The sequence below is a fragment of the Odontesthes bonariensis genome, chromosome 11, assembly GCF_027942865.1.
Source record: "Odontesthes bonariensis isolate fOdoBon6 chromosome 11, fOdoBon6.hap1, whole genome shotgun sequence".
In the NCBI taxonomy this organism is placed as follows: domain Eukaryota; kingdom Metazoa; phylum Chordata; class Actinopteri; order Atheriniformes; family Atherinopsidae; genus Odontesthes; species Odontesthes bonariensis.
Genome location: NC_134516.1, coordinates 33,261,110 through 33,266,447, shown reverse-complemented (window position 1 = coordinate 33,266,447; position 5,338 = coordinate 33,261,110). Strand labels below are relative to the sequence as shown.

The window sequence follows — 5,338 nt, the reverse complement described above, 5'->3', positions numbered from 1 at the left end:
AACTAATCAAAAGCAGGACGCAGCATGAAGAATTGTCACATCAGCCAATTCAAAGAAGTAATAACAAGTGCTTCAAAAAGGCAAATGAATGAAGGGACGGGAAACTGAAGAAAATTCCCTCAGTCCCCAGAAGTCTTTCAAGGGTTCCTGCTCCCAAATCACACTGAGCGCTGCTTCTGTGCTTCATTGTTTTTCAGTAGTTTGTGTTTACTTTTTCCACCTCCGTAATGATCTGTAAAACTGAAGGTTGTTGAAGAACACAGTGCTGGATCCAAACAATAGTGTAATGTTCCAATCTGACCTCCTGGTGGCAGTGTCGTCTCACTGGGGATTTCTCATTGATTCTTTTAAAAGCAGGAATCAACGTCAGATATTCATGATCTGAAGCATAGACATATTATAGGTAGACGCCCCTTTCGCCTCTGGGTCGCGTTAAATGTCGCCGCCATCTTGCTAGGGAGTCAGTTGCGTCAATATGCCTGCGTTCTGCTCAGCATGGGGATGCTCTACCATCAGAACGCTAGAGTCAAGATCGCGAGGAATTACCTTTCACAAGTAAGACTGAACAATTGTTAGTATTCCTATTTTGCCATTATAAAAGTATGTTATGTTTCATAAAGTATGTATTATGTTGAGAGCTAATAACAGTTAGGTGCCACTAGAATCTTTGCGTTTTTTTAGATGCACCTGTATTATGAATCTGACTGACTGGCTAGCTACCCTTTCTCACCCTTTTAAGGTTTCCCAAAGAGAAACTGATGAGGAAGTTGCTCTGAAAAGGGAAAACTTTTCCGCCACTGAAAGGTCCATGCTCTGTAGTCAACACTTTCAGCCAGAGGATTTCGACAGGACAGGCCAGACTGTCAGGCTCAGGGATGGAACTATACCATCAGTGTTCAGTTTCCCAACTCATCTCAAAAGAGTAGGTGAATCACTAAGCTTGCTGAAAATGAAAAATGAAATTTTTTTTTAATGACAATGAATGATGAACGAATGACTTACACCTGTACAAGTTGTTTTAAAGTATTTTGTTCTTCTATTTTAGAAAGTGTCAACCAGGACTACACAAGCCTCAAGGAAGGCTGAAGTGAGCCTGTTAATTGACTGTTCTCAGCGAGACACTGAACCTTTACCTACCAACCTTGTGAGTATTCATACTAGCTATGCCCCAAACAGCAGTGAGCATCATGGCATCATGAACATTACTTACATTACTTACATTTTCTTCCTTCTCTCTACTAGGACCACACCTATGCATTGCCTCCGTCTCCCACTTTGCTAAAGACTAGACTCAGTGAAGCCCTGGCTAGGGTGGAGAGTCTAGAGAAAGAGATGGCGAACACAAAGGCCCGAGAACGGAGGGCAAAGAAAACAGTGCGGTGTCTTCTGGAGGATCTTAGGTTGAAGGACCTCATAAATGAAGAGCTGAAAGAGAGTCTTGAGTTATACTCAGGTAACATTGAATTTAATGTATCAGACCTAAACTCCAAATACCTGTTATAAATTGGCTTAAGTCTTAGACTTTATGTATTCATATTTTGTAGTTCTCTAGATAATCTATGTTCCTAGTTTGTACGTTACAATCTGCTCATACAACGCAAATGTATGTCCGAGACTTTAAGATGACGTAGCGGGATAAAATAACTGGGTCAGATAAAGCGGCTCTTAGGACAGATAGGTCTGGTGCAGTAGATGCACGCCTGAAACAACACGCACACACACACATCGCTTATCACATCCAAAGAACATGACAAAGATGGTGGATGGCCTGCTCACAGCATGAGTAAATATTCAATGATGTAGGTACAACCTCTGAGATAAGGGTGAACATAAATATGAAATGTTTCCAGATCTCGGGACTTGGTCGGACGGATTTCATGCGAAAACTCTGTCTCTCCAAGTCCAGCACTGATACTTGACCTGTGACCTCCAATAAACACTTTGTTTAACTTACGACTGCTCCAACTGGTTCTTGGGCTTCCAATATAAAGAATCGGGTCTAACAGCTGGTGCCGCGACCCCGTGAATTGGACTGACTCCGAGGAAGGACTGCCGGAGCTGATTGAGGGGGTCACTTTGTTCAGACAACTCGAGGGGCCCGAGAAATGAGGTGAGCATAAAAATCTCTTATATATGAATATATGTGAAATTTCTGCACATTGGACAAGCTAAATTAAGTTGTCTGAATTAAGATGTCCCCTGATCAGTAAAAATCAAAGCATAAATTTACTGTTTGTTTGGTTTATTGAGTGGTCACACATAAAGTATAAAAACAATAGTCTCACATAGGGAAAGAAAATAAGTGTCCTGCAAAAAGTTTAATTCGAACAAATAAAAGAAACCGTGTGAGAGGTTTTCTTCTAAATTGTTATCCTCATGGGAAGAGTCCGTAAAAACGTCCGCAGTTGGGTGGTTAGACTAGAAGAATAAAGTGTTATCCTCATGGGAAGGGTCCGTAAACTTATCCACAGTGGTGGTCAGACTATTAATTAATAATTGAGTTGTGTTATCCTCATGGGAAGAGTCCGTAAAAACGTCCGCAGTTGGGTGGTTAGACTAGAAGAATAAAGTGTTATCCTCATGGGAAGGGTCCGTAAACTTATCCATAGTGGTGGTCAGACTGACAAATCATAAAGGACACAGGGAAAGAGTTTGTTATTTTTAATAAAACTGTGGGGGTGGTTCGCCAGTTGAAGAGATTTTTGCTGTGACAGAAAACAGATCTCAACTGGCTTGTGCATATTGGGGTTGGAATAGAAAAAGGGGGGAAGTAAGATAAGGTGTTTCAGAAATTGGTGAAGTAAAACGAGTGGTGGACTGGGAAATGACCCCGAGCGAATCAAGTGCACAGGAGGTTTAGAACTTGTGTAGAAGCTTCTTGATACGGGTCCTACCACTTGGGCACTGAGCCCTTCACCCATTCTGACTAACACGTGTAATAATATCTAAATATGTCACAAATAATGATCAATGAGTGGAAAACATGTGAACCCGGCTCTTTGGGGCCGGTACTATTTGACACCTTGATGAGATGGAAAAAAAAAAAAAGGTCCCAAAAGAAGAAGAAAAAAAAGGGGACTGATAGGTTTGTAGATTGGACTAGAGAGATGCAAAAAAGAGGAATGTTTGGAGGATGCTGGGAAGGGGCTTCGCCGAAGCTGAGTGAGTTCAGTATCTTCTTAAAACAAGCAACCGGAAGTAAAGAACAAGCAGTAACACAGCTAAAAGAGGCAGGCATACTGCAAAGAGCGAGAGTAGATAGAGAAGAAAAAAAGGCATCAATATTTCTCGCGGACTGTCAGTGTTTTTTAGGTGAAGTCAAATTCTCCTGTCAGACACAGTCTTCCGCACAAATACAGCACCTTATGCCAGCAGGGACGCAATCTTCTCCAGGGACACATCATGTCACACAAAAAGATAAGACACCTCTACACAACATAACGGGAACCGAGGAAGATAAGACAATTTTGTCTTCTCCTCCTCCTTATGCTGAGGCCCGCAGGCTATTGGACGCTCTCCAGAAACAGATGCCTCAAACTGAACCAATTAAGTCAGAGGCACTAACCAACACTACACCTCCCATGATGGGTAATTTAGTGGTTGTTAAAAATGGCATACTGCAAACAGCTCCATTCCCAGGAGATACTAACTCTCAAACACAAGCAAAAGAGTACCTGAACGTAACGACGCGACAGAGCACTAATCCATTCACCACCAGAACTCTGGAACCACCGGCCTCAGAACATTCAAGTGATTCATTTGTAACCCGATCATGGGCTACACCATCTGAACCTGTCTACATAAATAGATCAGGGGATGCACATGGTGGTCCCACAGTACGTGACCTGACTTCCGTATTCGAGCAAAGAAAACCGATTGAACAGGTAAATCGGATTGACCGGTCACAAAGTCGGGATCTGCCACATGTCACTGCTCAGAAACTGAGTAGTGGCAATATTCACTCTTGTACAGACACCCGTCGGAATTATCATCAGATGCCATTGATAACGGCAACTACTAGTGATAGTCGCATTACCACCACATATAATCCATTCTCCTTGCAGGACACTGCAATGATTAAATCCCAGTTACCAGACATAAATAAAGGGGGGGCACCATGGATTAAGGCATTCTTGGGAGCATGTGCTGGAATAATCCCAGCCCTGGGTGATTTCAGACGAGTATTTGTCTCATGCACGTCATTGGGCATGTTGACAGAAATTGAACGAGACTGCCGAACTGATCTGGACCCAGACAGTACGCCCCTCCAGCAGCTTGTATATTCACTCTGGCCACAGATACGAGAGAAGTTCCCTATACATATGAGATCAGCGGAACTGTGCCGAATTCCACCTAATAGAAATGAGAGAGGGACAGCTTATTTGCTCCGGGTAAGAGAATTATGGCAGGATAGAACTGGCGAGGATCCAGCCATAAGTGACACCATTGAGATGCTGTTTAGAGGAGCAGTGGAAGCTTCACTCACTTCCTCTGTGCAATCTACGCTGAAAAAGGTGGTTGGACTAGCAAGCTTGACATATGCATTATGGGCTGCCCACGTCACTCAATACATTGATAATGAAATGGAAGAGCAGGAACAGAACAGAATGGAGTTGGCTTCCCTTCAGGCACAAGTGGCAAAATCACAACTTAGAGACATGAGAGACAAAATAGAAAAAGAAAAAATCAACAGAGTCGGAGGCTGGGCCTAAGGGTTCTAACTAAAGATCAGCTGTGCAGCAGCATCACAGTAAATAATGAATCACACAGATTAAAAGCTCCAAACACTTTTTCAGATAACTGATAACCTCCAAGCTGCTCCATAATGTTATTAGTTGTTCTCTTTATCATAAAATACTATCACCCTAAGAGTGTCTCATCTCAATCCTGCTTCTTCTTCTCTCATTCAGCCTGAGAGCGAGGACAGTCCAAACAATACGTTTATCTACAGACTCTAAGTGATCATTGGCCGGTACTTTAAGAGTACAAGAACTACATGGGAGAGATACCAAAGTACTTAGATAAACTAAAAACAGCTTTTCAATGCAAGAATCACAGTGAAGAGATGAGAAGCAATAAAATATCCAAAATAAATCCAGGAAAACAAGACATTCATACAAGTTGTTGCTGAAATAAGATTTACACAAGCAGAGCGTTCAGAATATTTCCTCCTTTGATTGAAAAGCTGTTGGAACAAAAACAAATGTTCTACAAAGTGAGACTTTATGATTTCCACCTGAAGCAGGACTGAGATCAGACAGTCAGACCATGTGACATAGGTTTAACAATCAGGATTTAACAGCAAGGCCAGACAGTCAGATGTCAAACAGCCGGTTCT

At 42.3% G+C, this 5,338-nt stretch overlaps 1 pseudogene; it reads left to right on the top strand.

Annotated features, from left to right (window-relative positions):
• Positions 1-475: 475 nt before the first annotated feature.
• LOC142391257 (THAP domain-containing protein 6-like) lies at positions 476-4,915 on the top strand (annotated as a pseudogene).
• The last annotated feature ends 423 nt before the right edge of the window (positions 4,916-5,338 follow it).